Source organism: Cotesia glomerata, linkage group LG6 (genome assembly GCF_020080835.1).
Source record: "Cotesia glomerata isolate CgM1 linkage group LG6, MPM_Cglom_v2.3, whole genome shotgun sequence".
Classification (NCBI taxonomy): Eukaryota; Metazoa; Arthropoda; class Insecta; order Hymenoptera; family Braconidae; genus Cotesia; species Cotesia glomerata.
In genome coordinates, this window is record NC_058163.1 from 4,182,495 (window position 1) to 4,203,621 (window position 21,127).

General features: G+C 27.3%; 1 protein-coding gene across 3 annotated transcripts in view; it reads left to right on the top strand.

Annotated features, from left to right (window-relative positions):
• LOC123266598 (dystroglycan-like) overlaps positions 1-21,127 on the top strand; it is a 69,294-nt gene that overhangs the window by 12,913 nt on the left and 35,254 nt on the right. Inside the window, exon 1 of one of the 3 annotated variants that reach the window (XM_044730897.1) lies at positions 6,552-6,802. The exons of the other annotated variants lie outside the window; for them this stretch is intronic. The gene's annotated coding sequence lies outside the window, so the exon portion shown is untranslated. Of the gene's footprint in view, positions 1-6,551; positions 6,803-21,127 lie in introns of those variants that run through there. 3 annotated transcript variants of the gene reach the window in all.

Sequence of the window (21,127 nt, forward strand, 5' to 3'; positions counted from 1 at the left end):
AATATTTAAAAAAAAAATGATAAGAGACCAAAATTGTAGCTAAAAAAATTTCCTACAAAAAATGTTTTTATATCTTAGGGCTATCTCCAATATTTAAGGAGATAAACTCTCTTAAGTAGCGCTTCTTATCTAGTCACTATGATCATAACGCCTGAAATATTTATTTAAGATTTTATCATTATTATAATTACACCCCCGATTTTGAAGTTTTTTAAATTACCCGCACGTAATCACCGTAATAACTTCACCAAATAAATAATTAAAATATGATATCAATTACTTCCTGCTTTAAATTATCTGGGAGGTTACAGTACGCATTATTTTCGAGGACCCTTTTCTCCTTTTGTACTTCGCAAGGTTATGTACATTAATTCGTACGTATCACTAATACTAAAAGAGTATCTAAACACTAAATTAATCCGGCGCTTTTACTCGTCGCGACAAAGGATTGCTTTTTTTGGCTACCGTGCTTAGAATTTTTATTAATTTTATTCAGCCTTTGTCAGATCCAACTCTTCGATGTATTTTGTTAGCATTCTAATAGCTTTATCAATTTCTGCGATTAATTTACATTTTTTTTTTTTTTTTAAGGTCAATATAATTTTTTTTGTGTAAAATCAAAATTTGACAATTTTTTTTTTATAAAAAAAATTGTTTTTATGTAAAAAAAATAAATTGACAGAAAATTTTGAAATGTTCCTTCTCTTTACGAGTTTGCTGGTGAAAATGTTGGTGCGAATTCTATGTACTCTTAAAGTCTATTTATATATCTGATATATTTACTCACATACCCACGCGTTAGATGTTTTCCTCGAAGCTTTTTGGTATTTCATACAACGAATTTGTTATTTTTAAATAAAATTGCTCATCATATTTTATTTAATTCAAATTTCCCGCGCAATTTTTAAAAATCCAGCCATGCTGGCCATTTTGTAAGTTACCCGCCATTTTGATTTGAAATACATTGATTAGATATTTTTTGCATTTATGTGCTTAAAAAAAGAAATTATTAACTTGAAAAAAAATATTATTTTAAATAATTTATTTATTAAATTAAATTAATAAAATAAAATTCAAGAAATTTTAGAAAGGGTTTAAGTAAAAATTGTTGTTTTTTTTTATTTAAAGATTGTTTGCAATTTTGAATATAAAAAAATACTACACTGTAAATAATTATTTGATCTCCGATAAATATTTTTTAAAAAACCGCGAAATTCAAATTTTTTATTTTGAAAATTCCCGCTAAGCCAGTCATCTAATAAATGATCGACCATTTGAATATAAACTGTGTTGATAAAAAATTTTAATGTTTTTTGAGGTTGTCCATTAAAAAAACTACTCAATTAAAAGAAAAAAGAATTTTTTCATGGCTATAGCAAAAAAAAAGTGCAATTTTTATCCCCAATTATTTGAGATGCTTGACATTTATAATTATAAGTATCATAAAGTTTATTTTTAATTGCAATTACAACAAAGTTCTAGTTTCAATTCGTAGATCAAGTACCCTAGAAATAGATATAAGTTTATTGGAATAAATCGAGCATTAACCGGGTTAAATGGACTGAGAAAAAGAACTAAGCGGCTATTAACCCAGTCTTTATTATTGTTTTCATTTGCAGCGGCTATAACTCTAAGAACCTTTGCTTTTCGTATTAAATAAATAATTACACTCTAAAATATTTCAAATACACGTCTTAGGCGCCAATCGCTGATTGAAGTGTTTAAATATACAAGTTTTCACCAATAATCTTCTAATAAGTTAGTTACAAGAAATTTTATTTACAATTCAATTTTAAAGCTTGTTTAAATTTTCCCCGCGGATAGTATTTGTTTTCACACGAATTGAACGCCCTCTTCCGCTCTGATGTGAATCATAAAAAAGAACCAATTAAAAACTGTATTACTTTTGGTTAGCTAAAGAACATAATTGAGTATAGTATCAGTTGCCTTAAAGCTCAATTTACAAATAAATTTTTCTATATGGCTGCTCAAAAAATATAAAATTTTTCAAACTGCCAGGCGAACAAAAATTAATTATAACTAAACAAAACAATATTAAGCTGCAATTTTCAATACTTAACTTCTTATTAGTCAGATAAAGAGATTAAAAAATAAATTTAGTTGAAAAATTTATTTTTTCAAAAGTTATCGTGTTTGTCCCTCCACAAAAAAATCGAAAATCTACACTAAGCCATTAAAACGACTTTTTTTATGAAAAAATAACAATTATCTACTGTAAATTATAAAAAAAGTTAAAAAATAATTTAAATAAATTAATTACAAATTAATTTTAAGAAATTTTGTCTATAATTTAATTTTAAAGCTTGTTCAAATTTTTCTGCGAATAGTGTTGGTTTTCATACGAATTAAACGCTCTTTTCGCTCCATTGTGAATCATAAAAAAGGACCAATTAAAAACTGTATTACTTTTGGTCAGCCAAAGAACACAATTGAATTTTGCATCAGCTTAAAGCTCTATTTACAAATAAATTTTTCTCTATCGCTGCTCAAAGGACGAAAAATTTCTCCAACTACCAGCCGAAAAAAATTGATTATAATTAATCAAAACAATATTAAGTTTCAATTTTCAATCCTTAATTTCTTATTAGGCAGATAAAGAGATTAAAAATTAAATTGAGTTGAAAAATGTATTTTTTCTAAAGTTATCGTGTTTGTCCCTCCATAAAAATTTAAAAATCTATATTTTAAGTCATTAAAACCACTTTTTTTATGATAAAATAGCAATTAACCGATTTAAATGAATTTTAATACGATTAATGATGATTTTTCTTCCTAATAGTGTGTTTTATGTATATTTTAGTGTGTTTTATATGTAATTTATATCTGCAATATGACTGTTAGGTATGATTTAATGCGGCAAAATGTTATTTTGATTTTTAGGCTAAAATATCTAAACTATCGAAAATATTTTCGAGCTTTTAGTGAAAAGTTGTATACATATAAGCATTAATTTTATTTGTAGTAAGAAGTTACTGTGAGTAGGGGGGCTGTAATGAAAACTTAAAAAGGAAAATTTGAGAAGTAGATAAATTGAGAATTTCGGTGGCTTTATGGCATAACTCGACGACGAAAAGTTGATAAGGCGTAAGTCTAGAGGTAGCACTCGAACGATAAATTCAAGGCGACCCGAACCGAAACTGCTACTCTGCCATGGGAAGTGGGAGTGGTGCAAGAAGAATTATCCTGAAGAATCTCTCCAGTAAAAGAGTGTAAGGCGGAAGCTGAGGAAATAAACAGCGGAGGCCTTCGCCGGCTTTTCTCTTTACTTAAAACGTTTTTAAATTTACGACGACAGTTTGTTATTGTTTTTTCCGTTTATTTTTCTATTACGATTCCATTTACCTCTAATGTGAGCAGAAGCCATTAATTTATCAATTTAAGCTCAGAAAATTTTTTTTTAATTTGCTGAAAATATTTTGTGACCGAAGTTGAGCTTTAATCCACTGAATTACTTATTCAAGCTCCAGACATTGGATTATATTGATTGAAAGTATAAATATAACTTGAAATATTTTTTTTTTACTTTTATGAAATAAATAAGACACAAAATTGTAGATTTTATGAATTGCTGAAGATTAAGATAATAAATAATTTTGAAACTAACAGTGTGAAGCTTAGTGCGACTTTGGATTGTATAATGACGGAGTGTGGGAGTATGGTGACATATTATGGAGAGAAGGAAGAAGAGGAGGAGGTGAGGGTGGTGGGTGGTGAGAGACATCATGTAGAAATACCGGAGACCAGGGACATAACGTAAGAGAACTTGTGGTTGAAGGAGCTTCGCTCTGGAATTGTTACTACGCGGTACGGGTCTATGTTTGTATGAACTAAACCCTTATATGTACTGAACATACTGGTGCTAGTACTGGTACTGATTCGCCAGATCCCTCGGGTTTATACGTTTATGTACTACTGTGTTGTCTTCCGATAGCAAAATTCCAGATCTCGGTGGATTATTATTTTTTTTTTTTTATAAAATAATAAAAATAATAATAATTTTTTTAAAATAAATATTTCTGGAGTAATTAAGGTAGTGTATCTTCTAAAATATTGGAAATAGCCCGAAGATATGTGAACGTTTTTTGGAGGGAATTTTGTAAGCTACAGTTTTGGATTCATATATTTTCAAAAAATTGATATTTTAGAAGTTATAGCCATTTTTAGAGCAAAAAGATATTCATTTTTCATTTTTCACTGTATCAACACTGATTAAGTTACTATATCCTATAGTATAACAACATTTTGTGTAGGAAGTTCCTTGAGCTACAATTTTGGATTCTTAAAATTTTTCCCAAAAATTGATATTTCCGGAGTTCTATTAATTTTTGTGGTGTCTATAAAATGATTTTTGATCTTTTTTATTATGTCAGCTCTAGTTAAGTTACTATATCGCCTAAAATATTGAAATTAGCCCTATGGTATAGCAACATTTGCTGTAGGAAATTTCTTGAGCTAAAATTTTTTATGATTATAATTTTTTCCGACAAATGAAATTTTAGAAGTTATAGCCATTTTTAAATACGCTACTATATCTCTTAAAATATTGAAGATAGCGCTATAGTATACAAACATCTTCTATAGGCAATTTCTAAAGCTACAATTTTGGATTCTTAAAATTTTTCCCAAAATTTGATATTTTAGGAGTTCTATCATTTTTTGTAGTGTCTCGAAAATAATTTTTGAATTTTTACCATGTTAGCTCTAGTTAAGTTACCATACCTCCTAGAATATTAAAGATAGCTCTATAGTTTGAAAATTTTTCTCATAGAAAATTTTGCAAGCTACAATTTTGGATTCTTACTTTTTTTTTTCTAAAAATTCATTTTTCCGAAGTTATAAACATTTTTACAGTGTCTAAATAATGATATGTTTATTTTTCCCTATATTAACACTAATTAAATTACATTATCTTCTAAAATATTGAAAATAGCTCCATAGTAATAAAATATTTTTTGTAGAAAATTTCTTAAGTTACAATTTTAAATTCTTATGATTTTTCCTAAAACATAATACTTCAAAAGTCATAGCCATTTTTATAGTGTCTGGATAATAATATTTTATTTTTCACCTTTCTAGTACTACTTAAATTACTTCATCTCCTAAAATATTAAAGATAGCTCCATATATGGAGCTATTGTACTATAGCACAAAAATTTATTTTGCCGGAAATCTCTTAAGCTACAATTTTGGTCTTTTATAACTTTCTCTAAAAATCAATATTTCAAGAGTTCAGCAATTTTGAGAATAAAGAATAATTCTTCACTTTTTACTATATTAGAATCCAAATTTGCGCGCGCTTGAATATAAAGTTTGCATATATTTTCATGCTTACGATATATTTGACCAATTATGTGACGAATAGTTTGCAACACATATTTTTCATGTTAATTTTATTATAGGACTAGAATTCAAATTTGCGCGCGCAAGCGCGCGCCTCATATTTATTGTCATGATATATTCATGTGTAGTTTATGTATATTATATTCACTTTCAACCAATCAGAATGAGAATAAATATTTTCAACCAATCACATCACGAATAAATTGGTTTCACATACATTTCATCTCAATCTTATTATGGGATTTGACCAATCACTTGACGAATAAATTGGTCTCAACATATACTATACCATAATTCTCATGACTATTTGATATAGGGATTTATTGTAGGATCAAAACTAGTTAAGTTACCATATCTCCTAAAATATTGATGATAGCCTTTTAGTACAAATATATTTTTTATAGGAAATTTCTAAACCTAAAATTTTGAATTCTTACAATTTTTCCCAAAAATTAATATTTCAGGAGTTATAGCCATTTTTATAGTACCTTGATGATTCAGTATTTTATTAAACAAAATATTATTTTTAATAAAAATATTACTAATTATTAATTTAAAAACCGCATTGAGATTATCATACACTCAGAACCCCCAGAAACTTTCCAAAACCTCAACTGATTCACAAAATAATTTTTCCTCCACTTTCGTACCACTTCCTTCGATATTCCCAGAAAAAACGCCGCCTTAATTCCTCTCCAGGTCTTTAAAATCGCCAAAACAATCTTAAAACCGACGACTACTTAACCCGCCATATTTATAGCGTCTCTTTTCCCTGATCCTCCCAGGCGCCCTCTAGAACAATTGGCGGTAAAATTCAAAAATCGATACCTCCAATCTCAGTTAATTACAATCCTTCACTTCCTTGTATGACTAGTAATAGTTAATTAGATAATCAACGCTCTAAATTAACGTCACTATCGATTGACGATCGTATCAGCGGTCGCGTTAATTAACCTCTCGGCTTAATTACCGCAATTTAAAAGAAATTACTATTGCATAATTATAATTAACCTCCGTTATCTTTGAAATCCACCCTTGTAATTATTTATTTATTTATTTTTTTATTCTTTTTCTGATATTATATTAACGCAGTCTAAAATCAGCGACGCTGTTCGCGACGAGGGCGCGGACGTGAGGAGTAGGAGGCTGCGATCGCAGTGGGGGATGGTGGGAGGGCTGGAGGGTGAAGAATCGACAGAGAGCAGTCGAGCTACGCTAGTGTAGTGAGTGAGTATACAGCCGGGAAATTCACCGACGCCATACTTGCTATCACTTGCGTTCTTCTCTTAGCTCCAGTCTTTATATTTTTATTCTTACGATTCTTATTCGCGACTCGCGAGTGCCGGCTTTATTTTGTGCTTATTTTTTTTTAATTAAAAAAATAAATTTTATAAATACTGATTGTGTAAAGTGATTTTTTTCCGAGGATTTTTGCAAATCGGTGAGTTTTAAAGAAAATAAATCGATAAAGAAATTTTTAATTTTGTGAAAAAAAGTTTCTATTTATTTTTTATGATTATTGATATTTAGTTTGGGGGTAATACAGGTGTAAGGGAGTAAGTTTTAGATTATAGGGGAAACACTTGCCGTGGTCTAGTTGCTGGATATTTTAATTAAGTGTCATTAGATTTTCGAGTAAATTATGTGGGTTAGTTTTTAATTGGAGGGTATGTAACTGGCAAACTGGTACTTTAAAAAGTTGAGGAGGAAATAGAGTTTTAGGAAAATTATTATTATTATTTTATTTTTTTTTTGTTATTAAATAGAAAATTTTTTGTATAAAATACTAAATTATTATTTTTTTATTCTTAAAATGGATATAGCAAAATATCAATTTTTGGGAAAAATTATTAGAAGTAAAAATTGTATTTTAGGGAGTTTCCTATGAAAGATATTTTTGTACTATGGGGGTATCTTCAATATTTTAGGAGATAAAGTAATTTAATTGGTGATAATATAAGAGAAAAATAAACATTTCATTATTTAGACACTATAAAATTGGCTATAACTTCGGAAAAATAAATTTTTAGGGAAAATTATAAGAATCCAAAATTGTAGCTCAAGAAATTGCCTCCAGAAAATATTTTTATTCTATAGGGCTATCTTCAATATTTTAGGAGATAAAGTAATTTAATTAGTACTAAAGTAGGGGAAAATAAATATGTCATTATTTAAACACTATAAAGATGGCTATAACTCCTGAAATATTAATTTTTAGGAAAAATTATAAGAATTAAAAATTGTAGCTTAGGGAATTTTTTACAGAAACTGCTTTTATACTATAGAGCTATCTTTGATATTTTAAGAGATATAGTAACTTATCTTGTTGCTGAAATAGTAAAAAATAATAGTATATTACACACCTAGGGAAGTAAAGTAAGAAATGACTCAGATCACATGTAATCACATCAAATGTCGGCCGAGGCGAAGCCGAGGTTGACAAACATGTGATCTGAGGCTTTCTTATTTACTTCCGGTGGAATGTATACTATTTTTTTGCTTGACGAAGGCAGGAAGCGGCACTTTCGTTTAGCGCAGCGGGCCGAAAGTTGACGCTTTCTGCCCGTCAAGCAAATAGTATATTACACCTCTTGGGAAGGAAAATAAGAAAAGCCTCAGATCACATGTAATTGTTGGCCGAGGCGAAGCCGAGGTCAACAAACATGTGATCTGAGGTTTTCTTTTTTACTTCCCAAGGGCTGTATAATATTTTTTTGTCCGAGGAAGGAGGAAAGCGGCAACTTTGTTTAGCGCAGTGAGACCAAAGTTGCCACTTTCCGCCCAGAGGGCAAAAAAATAGTATATTACACACCTGTGGCAAGAAAATGAGAAATGTCTCAGAACACATATATGTTGCCCGAGGCGAAGCCGAGGTCGACATATATGTGATCTGAGATATTTATTATTTTGCTGCCATAGGTTTGTATACTATTTTTCTGTCCGACAGAGGCGGAAAGCGGCAATTTCGTTTAGCGCAGCGGGCCGAAAGTTGCCACTTTCCGCCTGGAGGGCAGAAAAAATTTTTTTTGCCCTCCGGGCGGAAAGTGGCAACTTTCGTCCCGCTGCGCTAAACAAAGTTGCCGCTTTCCGCCTTCGTCGAGCAAAAAAATAGTATACACTCCACGGGAAGTAAATAAGAAAGCCTCAGATCACATGTTTGTCAACCTCGGCTTCGCCTCGGCCGACAATTACATGTGATCTGAGACATTTCTTACTTTACTTCCCTAGGTGTGTAATATACTATAATATCTGGGCACTTTAATAATGGCTATAATTCTCAAAATATCAATTTTTAGGAAAAATTATAAATCCAAAATTGTAGGTTAAGAAATTTCCTGTAAAAATTATATTTATATAATAGGGCTATCTTAAATATTTTAGATTTTAGGAGATATAGTAACTTAACTAGTGTCGATATAGTGAAAAATAAAACATCATTATTTATTATTATGATAATATTATAATATGATGATATATATATTATTATTTTTTTTTCTAATTTTTCATTATTAAATTTTACCATTTATGTTATCATTTATAAGTCACAATCCATATCGCTGATATTACTGTTGATGACTATGTTTATGGTTTTACATGTACTTAAATCGTTTACTATCATATTTTTGCCATTTGGCTTTTTGCTTTGGCATTTAAATTTGAATAAATAAATAAACAAATTATCTATTTACTCTAAAAATGGCTATAACTCTTAAAATATCAATTTTTAGGAAAAATTGGAAGAATCAAAAATTGTAGGTTACAAAATTTCCAACAAAAAAACGTTTATTCTATAGGGTTATCTTCAATATTTTAGGAAATACAGTAACTTAATTAGTGTTGCTATAGTGAAAAATGAAAATTTACCATTTAGTCATACTTAAAATTGCTATAGCTTTTTAAATATCAATTTTTGGAAAAAATTAAGAATTAAAAATTGTAGCTCAAGAAATTTCCTACAAAAAATATCTTTATACTATAGAGTTTTCTTCAATATTTTAGAAGATACAGTAACTTAACTAGTCGGCTGCCCAATTTTAAAACACAGTAACTGACAATTTTAAGATTTTTAAAAATTTTTCTTATTAAAAAAAAGTTTGCGCGCCAAATTGATAGAAAATTTGATTTATGAATAGACAATACTTGAATTTAAATATTTTTAAGAAAAAGTACTTTAAGTTAAGGTCTAAAAGTTATAAGAAGTGCAGCAATATTAAAAAAAATTAGGTATAAAAATTTTGCAGTTACTGTGTTTTAAAATTGGGCAGCCATAGTGTTGAAATAGTAAAAAAAATGAAATAGTAAAAAAATAGTAAAAAAAATGAAAAATCATCTAATTATTCTTAAAATTGCTATAATTCCTGAAATAATGATTTTATAATTCATTTAAATCAAGATGTTGTAGACCAAAATGATGTTATGTTTTTTGTTTTATTTATTTTACCATGCGAATTTTCGTCAGTTTTATTCTGAGGTCATCAGGTACCTTAAAATTTTACAGTATGAAAACACAGTCCTTAATTTACAAAAATTACTACGCATGACATTTTAATACACAAACAAATTTTTTTATTTTTTATATTTAGAATCCGTAGTAAATAAAATGAACCATATCAAACTAAATATATTAAAAACCTCAACAATGTTTTTTTTTTTTAAAAAAAAAAAAAAAACTTTCATATTACTTTCTAGTTAATATTGACAAGTAAAAAATTGTGAACAATAACCTTCAAATAATTTTATTATAATGATTTTATCAAAAAATTATAAGATGCTAAAATTTTAGCTGAGAAAATTTCCTACAAAAAATGTTTTCATACTATCAAGCTATCTTTAATATTTTAGGAGATAACGTAATTAAGGTAGAGTTCATTTTCCAGTTACGATAAAAAATAACTTCTTAAATATTTATTTAAAAATAAATTATTATAATTTCAATGTAAAAAAAATAAATATTTCAAACACTCTTAATACCTTATTAAAAATTAAAAAATTTTATTACTCTACCACCAAAAATAAAAACACCTTGAAAAAATCAACTAAACCCAAATCGACTGCAGCAGTTACAGAATTACCCCATTATTGTTTTCCGATTCACCCGCATAGCAGCCGAGTTAGCATAAATTATAGGTTATCATTGTTTCCAAACAATGAAATTAAATCTATTGGATTTCCGTCAGCGACGCGAAATAATGTTCCAAATAAATAAATTTATCGCGACTAGCAGAGTTTTCAATAAAATCCTGACTTAGCTCTACTCCGAACAGAAAGAAATCCGTCTAAACATCTTTGTCCTCAAATTTCATCGTAATATAATATAATATAGTACAGAATAGTAGAGTGTAGAGGGGCACAGAAGCATAACGTATGTGTAGGAGAAAGAAACAAGCGGAACATCTGCCAGAACTTCTTTTGATCTCGTATGAATTGGGCTACTACAAACTACACCGAATAAAATAAAATATTTTATTATATATATTATATTATTCCGTATATCTGAATTTTAGTTCGTAACTGCTGCAAAACTACAATACAAGACCGTTTTTTGACCGTTTCGTATTAGTGTTCAATAATTCGTTCAATAATTTGATGGATTTTTAGACTATTTTCCTTTAAATCGGTAAAGTATTTTCTTTCTGTGAAGGAACAATTTTTATCTAAAACTGATCAATATTTTGAGCCTTTACTCTAGTTATTTTTTCTGTAAGAGTATTCTGTACATTGGCCTCGAGGACCAAAATTTCGTGAACACGATTACAAATCTGGCAATCGGTATGCGGGTCACCACAACTCCTAATTAGTTCCTCAGTCAACACTTCTGATTCTGTTCGGCACTCAGAAACACTAGGGACAGATAGATGTATGCAAATCGACGTTTACTTGGAATCAATTGCCACAGGGCTCAGGTCTAGGATTTCGATATTGCAATACAGTTTCGGATTGCTGTTTGCTCTTTAGTTCTTGTTTGATGTTCAAAAATAATAAAGGTAGAGTTGTTTAATACAATCCGAACAAAAACAGTTTCACTGTAAAAAATCGCGCCAAGTCCACGTTCATAAGACTATTAAGAAAAAAAATTTGTTTTTTTCTTTACAAAAATATATAAAATAAAAAAATAAAAAAATCCAAGTAACCGATATGATTGTTTATGATTTTCGGAAATTAAAAAAAATTGTGTTATAAATTTAAAAATTAAAAAAAAAATTTGGAACGTATTTAGTGTGCGCGGTTGCAAAATATTTTACTTTTAATGAAATTCGTAAAATCTATTTACTAGGACTTAAAAAAAATTGAAATACACAATGACGCACACCAAGTACGTTCCAAAATTTTTTTCTTAATTTTTAAATTTATAACACAATTTTTTTTAATTTCCGAAAATCATAAACAATCATATCGGTTACTTGGATTTTTTAATTTTTTTATTTTATATATTTTTGTAAAGAAAAAAACAAATTTTTTTTTCTTAATAGTCTTATGAACGTGGACTTGGCGCGATTTTTTACAGTGAAACTGTTTTTGTTCGGATTTTAGTATTTTTTGTAATTATAATAAAAATTTACAATTGGTACCAACTTAAATCTCGCGTTGGTTGCATTTTTTATAGCAAACTATTCCCTTGAAACTACAGTTTATGGAAAAATAATTCCAGCGCACCCTGGCGGGTGTAGATGCAAGCTGTGAAATATCTTTTGCCCTCCGGGCGGAAAGTGGCAACTTTCGTCCCGCTGCGCTAAACTAAGTTGCCGCTTTCCGCCTTCGTCGGACAAAAAATTAGTATACACTCCTCGGGAAGTAAATAAGAAAGCCTCAGATCACATGTTTGTTGACCTCGGCTTCGCCTCGGCCAACAATTACATGTGATCTGAGACATTCTTACTTTACTTCCCTAGGTGTGTAATATACTATTTTAACTGTGGTTTCCCATCTAATGAAGGATTATTATGTATTCTCAAATTATTTAGTCTGTGGCAGATCACTTTGCCCATCGAAAAAAAGTCAGGATCGAAATTTTTGCGTTGCTATAGTTTGTGCTGATTAAATTTAATAATTTCAATTAGATTAATTGTTATAAGTGAATATAATTAATTAATAACAGTCAAATAAAGTATGAATTACTGTTATAATATACAATTTATGAAAAAAAAGTACGGTAGAATTAAATAAAATTTTGCAACCTCAAAATACCGTTCTGCTTACAGTAAACATAGTCGGTAGTCTGGCGCTCCGTTTTCAGCAGATTTGAACGGAACTTGGCACCAGATTCTACCGAATCTGTGGATTTCAAATTTCTCAAAACGCATTTTGCAATTTTTACGCAAATTGCTATCTTTTTTTATTCTTATTGAATAAATAAAAAATTCGTGAATTTTTTTACTGGGCAGGAAGATGACGATTTGGAGAAAAAAAAAAGGAATTGTGAACATAATTGCAAAAATAAAGCTAAGTTTAATGAAACGATAACATCCGGATCAAAGGGTGTGAATCGGTGATACATTGATAATACATGACTGCTAATAAATGTTTGTATTGGTATGAAAGTGAAGTATTTATTCAGACAGCCGGATATGCTAAAGGGATAGTCATTTGAGAATTCAAGTGTTTCATCGTCCGGTTTTAATAAAAATATATTTATATATATAAATAATTATATATAAATATATGTAAATGGCTAATGAGTTTGCTCGGTGCAAAATTACTAAAAATTGTTATTTTATTTTTAAATTTTCTATGAAAAGATTCATAAATTTTTTTGTATTTTTTAATTTATAGCTAGAATTAAAATAAAACGGAGAAAAATGAAAAATAGGGTTAAGGCTCCAAATATTGATCAGTTTAGATAAAATGAAGATAAATAGCTTATTTGTAAATTTATTGGAAAAATCTATGAGCTAAAACGAGTATTTTCCTTTTTTTATAGTTTTAACTTAGAAACTATAATAATTTAGTTTATAAAATACATAATAATAAATATTAAATTGTAATAATTAACGTTACAGTCGATTGCTCCGAATATTGAACATTACTTACTAAATATTGACCGCCTATGTTCCAAATACTGACCAGTAGTATTATGCTTACTAGACTGATAAATAACTTTTATTTTTAATCTATAATAGTTTGGACATTAGATAATCTATTCACTGACATGTTAATAATTGAAGTATTGTTGTTAGTTGTTCTGCATTCTGATATAACATTATCTCTAGTACTCATATTGAAACCAATGGCCGAAGCCATACTAATAACAGGTACATTGGATAATTTATTACAACAGCAATTGTTAACCAGAGTATTATTTTAATTATTAACATGATTTTTATAACAAAAGTCATTGATAATTAATCTTGGATATTTAATTTTTTTGACAAGTACTTATTTATTGATTATGAAGTATTTAATTTTATATAAATTGATCATAAATGTAGCAAACACGGCGAGGTTTAGTTCTAATGACTAATTTTCACAACTTTCAGACATTTATTATACACAAACTTTTTTTTTTTTTTTTTATTATAACTAGGCTCAAAATTTTAGCCGAAAATATTAGTCTTGTAAAAAAAATTTTCATGAAAAAGTTGTTGAAAATTTAATTTTTTACAAGAAATCTCTCTTATAATTTTTTTATAAGAACATTATTTTCACTGTAATTCCTCAATTATAATTCAGATTTTTGTTAATTATAAGATCTCAATTTTAAAATAGCGGCTTTCTTATTAGTCTTAAGAAAAATTTATAAGAGACATTTTTTTATAAAATTAAATTTTGAATAACTTTAATTTAAAAATTTTTTTGTACGACCAATATTTCCGCCGTAATATCAAAAATATGACAACATTAATTATTAATCGTTATTTAGAAATTAAGGCATAAATCCCTGTTCTAATTATAACAACAATATTTACATGCATGCTTAAATTTTTATTTAAAGTACACTGATAGAAGGATTTCTTACTATTTAAAAAGATTTCTTTGTATTTAAGAAATCATTTCTTAAACATCATTTTTTAATATTTAAAAAATATTTCTTAAATACAAAGAAATATTTCTTAAATATTAAGAAATATAAATACTAAAAAATATTTCTTAAATACTAAAAAATATTTCTTAAATACAAAGAAATATTTCTTAAATACTAAGAAATATTTTTTAAATGCTAAGAAATGATGTTTAAGAAATGATTTCTTAAATACAAAGAAATCTTCTTAAATGCTAAGAAATCCTTCTATCAGTGTATAATTAAAAATAGATAATTACCTACTGAATATAAAATTAAATTACTAGATTTTTGAGCTCGAAGAGCTCAAAATGACACATAAATTGTATTTTTGAGCTCGAAGAGCTCAAAATGTACACGGAAAAAAGAAAAATCGAAAAATTACATTATAAATAGTACTCTCTAAAATAAAATTAGTGAAATTTCACTAAATCACAGTGAAACTTCACTAATTCTTGCAGTTTAATTCGAGCAACTTAGAATTAGTGAAAATTCACTAAATGATTCAGTGAAAAAAGAAAACATTAATTGATCAGCGAAAATAAAATTCACTAATCAACAAATGAAAATATATTTCACTAATTTATAAGTGAAAACAAAAGTCACTAATTCATTTGTAAAAGTAATGTTCACTATATAATTTTTTTCTAAAATTTTTTCACTAATTTAATAGTGACATTACTGGTCACTAATTCATTAGTTGTTTCAAACTATTGACAGAAATAGTGAAAATCATTATTTACATTAATAGAATTTACTATTTTATTCATTATTACGGTTTAGCAGAATTCACCAATTTACCAGTCAAAAGTTATATTCGAATAAAAATATTTTTTTTGTTTAAAAAAAAAAAAAGGAAAAAAATAAATTAATTTCATCAAATTTTATTAACTTGTCTCATCATCTATTACATAATTACAAACTGCAGCATTATTTTCAGTTACTAGGGAATTACATATGTCATTGTTAAGATTATTGTAGAAACTATTCTCACTTTCATTTGATTTTAATGAATTACATATAGTTGTGTGAATATCTGATATAACATTTTTAGGTTTTACTCCTATTTTAAAAATATAAGAATCGATTAAATTACAAAAATTAATCAATTCTTTAGGATACTCCAAATTGAACATATAATAACATTTATAGACTAAATCAAATGCAAATATTGGTTCCATTTTTCTATCCATTTCGATGAACCATTCGATCATCGCCTTGTATAAATGAACTAGTTCCAAATTGCCCCGATTCCATTATTATATATAATACAGTTGAACGCTATCTTTATAATAAGTGTCCCGTCGTATTTAAAACTAGAAAAATTACAATTCGAAACATTTTTCTAAATTCAAACTTTGAATGTTAATTTTCAGAGCATTTAATGCAATATTTACATTTTACAATGTAGTTCTTACAAAATTTTTAATAATTACAATCTGAAACTGTAATTTTTCCAGTTTCTTATACGCTAGAGCACCACGTTACATTACATAATAAAACTTTTTTTTTTCCGTGTAATAGGTGTACTTTTGAGCGCTTAAGTATGGAATGAGCGGAAAGTTGCAGGGATGGTCTTTAGAGTCAACCGTTTTCCTAATTTTTTTAAAACAACACAGTAAAAAAATTTTCGTAAAATTTAACATAAAATTTTGTGTAGATGTTTTTTTTACATAAAATTTATGTTAATTCTACACAAACGGTTTATATTGATCAATCCATCCATTTTTTAACACACTCAAGTGTTAATTCAAAGTAAAACTACACTTTTTTAATGTTACTGGCCAACCAACACAAAATTTATGTTAAAGAATTCTTCATATATAGTCACGTATGCCACACAAGATAGACATGTAAATGTGATAGCTTCAACGTCATTTTAATTTGGTGGATTTTGATTTGTGTCATTACGTAAAATACTTAAATGCAGCTAATAAATATACAATTGTAGTGTATAGCAATTAAAAACTAAGTAAATAAAGGGTAATTTATATTAAAACATCCGATAACAGAATTGTAACCTTAAAATTCATTACAAGGTTAATGTCCTTTCTAGTGTGAATCTAGAAGACAGAATAAATTTTAAATTATGAGGGAAATAAATAAAATAAGAAAAATTATAAATTTTATGATTATGAATCTAGCAGACATGTTGATTTTTGACAAATTATTTACAAGTTAAAAATACTTAAAAAATTACACGAATAATTCTTCAAATTTTCTACAAGTGAAATTTTTTTTTAATTTTTGTAATAATTTTTCATTAAAAATTGTAAAAATTTTCAGATATCGGCTAACTTAATTTTCATTTATTTTTTGAATTAGACAAAAATAAATAATTGAAATTAATAAATTATTAGAAAATAAACTTACAGTTTTTTAATTTTCTACATGTGCATTTTTCCTTTAATTCATTATTTTCAATTGCTCATGTATTTTTTTTAATCACAAAATATATATATATTTAAATTATTAGTAAAACTCACATATTTGACAGCTGATCTGAGTAACACAAAGAAAAAGTTACAATCAACACTTTATTTGTGTTATGGATAACATTTAAGTGTGTAGAAATCCGAGAATCAGCCAATGAAAGTTTTAACATATTTTTGTGTTACTTTTAACACAGAATTATGTTGATTTCATCAATACAAACAGTATGTGTAGAATTAACATAAATTTTGTGTAAAAAAATCATCTACACAAAATTTTATGTTAAATTTTACGAAAATTTTTTTACTGTGAAGTTGTTATCCTGCCTGTTCAATATTTGGTTCCTTAATTTTACATAGTTAATCGAATGTCTAAAATATTAAATTTTATGTCAAAGTTGTTATCAACCATCAGAAAACGAAATATAGGCCAAAAAAAAACCAGTGTTGTTAAAACGAGTGACGTTTCATAGACGTCGGATATAAATGACTAGACATAACAACAAAAACGATAGCCAGTGCACAGATGATGAAGCCGGTAGGCAAACTCATTCATAACTGCGTGATGGCAACACCGTCTACCATTCATCTTAGCCTTTTTATTTTTTTTTTTTTTTTTTTAGCATAAACAACCCGCAGCACTGTCTATGTCTGCAGCTTAGTCCTCAGTTCCTGAAAACAGTTTCCCTTTAACTTCTATTCAGCATCCGCTTTCAATAATAATTGAATCCATTAAAGCCGTTTAAATACATCGCGGATAAAGCTGCTAAATCGATAAAAAAAAAAAAAAAGGAAAAGCCGAGCGCTTGCTGATGAGTGTATACCTATATTCTATTGGATCTGTAATTACCTGTTAAACTGAAAATACCAAAGCTATCAAGACTTTAAGCTCTTTACCCAACTTCTCTTTATAATGCTTCTAAATGAGACTCTGACGTACATGCAATACTTGGACCTAGGAATTAATCATCAATAATTACTTCCTGTTAAGGGTTCTCTCGTCTTTTTATTTATTATTTTTGTTATACGATAATCAATAATTTAAATATTAATCCACGCGAACTTGTTAGAAAAATAAATTTAACTATTTTATTTTATTTATAAAAAAATTATGCTGGGAAAAATCGGGAGTAAATTTTTTAATTTTTTAAAAATTTACTAGGAATTTTGAACCAAATTTCCATGAAATTATTTTTTTTTATAAATTACAAAGTAAAAAATAATAAATGATTGATATTAATAAGTTTAATTATTTTAATGTAATTGAAATTTACTTACATAGAAATTTTTTAAATAAATTATTGGAGAAAATTTATTAAAAAAATATTGAAAAAAAAATTATTGATGCAATTTTTAAAAAATATTAAAATTATCTATATTTTTAAGAGAATAAGAAAAATTTTGTTTCCAGGATAGTCATATGATAAAATTAGTTTTTTTTTGAGAAATTTAGTGCCATTGCAAAGGTCTTGAGTTGAATTTGTGCCTTTTCAAGATTTTATTTCATTCTCACTGATAGTCAATTTATTATGATAAGTATTTAGACTGCATTCGAAAATACTCTATCTCTAGACACATAATTAAGAAATGACTTTGTATCTTGTGAAATATTGACATTTTTAAAGATATAAGCTCATCCCGATGATACACTCATCGAGACCTTTCATTTGAGTACCCACATCAATTTTTCATATATTTATATATATTACATATATGTATATATGACAAATATATCAAAAATGCATGTGGGTACTCAAATGAAAGCTCTCGATGAGTGTAATATCGAAATGAGTTTTTATCTTAAAAAATGTCAATTATTAAAAAATGACATTGTAGCTTGTGAACTATTGACATTTTTAAAGATATAAGCTCATCCCGACATTACACTCATCGAGACCTTTCATTTGAGTACCCACATCAATTTTTCATATATTTATATATATTACATATATGTATGTATGAAAAATATATAAAAATGTATGTGGGTACTCAAATGAAAGCTCTCGATGAGTGTAATATCGAAATGAGTTTATATCTTAAAAAATGTCAATAATTAAGAAATGACATTATATCTTGTCAACTAAAGACATTTTTAAAGATATAAGCTCATCCCGACATTACACTCATCGAGACCTTTCATTTGAGTACTCACATTAATTTGTCATATATTTTATATATTTACATATATGTATGTATGAAAAATATATAAAAATGTATGTGGGTACTCAAATGAAAGCTCTCGATGAGTGCAATATCGAAATGAGCTTATATCTTCAAAAACGTCAATATTTAAGCAATTACAGTGCAATTTAACAAAAGTCATTATTTAATAAAGCAAAATTTTAATTTTTTATAGTTTACAAGTCACAGCAGTCACGTAGTGACTGCAAAGTTGTAAGTATCAAATTAAGGAAGAAATTTTTATTAAAAAAAATTTTTCGCAAAGTGAATTTTATTGAATTAATTAAAAATTATTTATTGAAAATTTTTTATGTACTGTATAGAGTTATTAATTTTGAAAAATTTTTTTTTAAGCTTGTAAATAAAACAAGTATTAAGTTTTGTAATTTGTTAGTAAAAAAAAATTTAATATCGAATTAAATATGCACTTAAAAATTTCTCGAAATTACTGTCGTTATATAAAAATTTTTGTTATTCATTTTAGCAAACAAGAATGTTAAGCCATATGAGGCTATAATATTAATAATTCAAACAATCAATATCCAGAGATAGCAAGTACAGCAACAATTCCCGGTAGCTGGATGAATAATAAGATAAACTATAAACTCCATAACAATGCTATCTCTCTCGCTTAAAAATGTTTAAAATAACAAAATAATTAGCTTTGTACATATTTGCATTTTAATCTCAGCTAAAAAAATAATAACAATTTCCTCTGGAGTATAAAATGAATTTTTTTAATGCCCGAGATGACTAAAAAAATTTTATCACAAGATTTATAGCTGTGACCGAGTTTTCAACGACTCTCTTTACTTTTATCGTCATCTTTTATTACTGTATTCAAAATCACGTTTACTCAAGCCCTAAAATAACTTTTTTCACTTAAATTATTCGTCCTAATTTTCATTTCCATTATTTACTTTACAAAGGCGATCTGTCGCGAATTAATTACCCCGATTTAACATTAAATAACTGTTTAAGAACAGAAACAAAAATAAACTTTAATTAATAAAAAAAAAAGTAGAAAATAATTTTCAAAGAAATTAATTTTTTTATAAAAATTGTCTTAATTTTTTTTTTTCAAAATTGCAAACAGAAGGTGACAATAAAACGGAAGTTAATTTTAATAACATAAGCAAGGACGTTTTTCTATGTGCCACATGTGCGCGTGATGTTTTATTTTTTTTCGGTCCTTTAACTTAACTGCGCTCCTCAGTTTGTCTTCGCAAAGAAAGTGTGCACTATACTTACATGTGTGTGCATAGACTGCACTGTTTAAAAGACGACGGACGAGTAACTTGATATTTTTTCATTTATGTCTGGCCTATCGAGGTTCTCATTCTTGATTTTTTTCCCCGGAATTTTAGCTTTGACTTTTAATATTTTCGACTATTATGATAGTTTGCAATTATAAATTGCAGAGGCGATGCGTAAGTAGGTTACGAGTAGAGACGGGAATAAATGTATGCAAAATTAACCGGAAGAGAGTTTGTTTGAGTTATGATTGTGATAAAAAAGTTTGGAAAATCGGTGATAATTTCTCGGCTCTTTTTAATAATTAAGTATGATTAATAGACCCGTTTAATAGTTATTACTTTGCCGTGAGTGAATAAAGTTAGACAATTGTTTTAACTGCTCAGATTTATCATCAACTTCTACGGTAGTTTTAGTATATTATAAATTATAATTATACACTGAAAAAAAATTAACTTGAATCAAGACGAAAAATTTTTAAATCAAGAAAAATTTCTGAGTTTTAGAATTTTTATATGCAAATCAAGAAGATGAAGTTCTTCAAAATTATTTATTTAATTTGAATGCCAAGGCAATAACCGAATGGCAAAAATACAAAATAGAAGAGTATAAAGTACATGTAAGAGTATCAACAAATCTACATGGATATTTCAATAATATTTGGATTATAGCTAATAGAACAGTGAAAACAATTAAAAATTAGAGAAATGTAATCAGCTATGAATAGAAATAAAAATACACAGAAAAATAAAGTTCACTTGAGCCAACAAAATATTTTTCTTCCTAATTATTTTCTTGAGCGAAAAAAAATTTTTTTTTTTTGACAAGAAATTTCACTTATTTCAACAAAATTAATTCTATTGCTTTAAGAAATACGTATCTTGATCCAAGAAAATTTATTTAA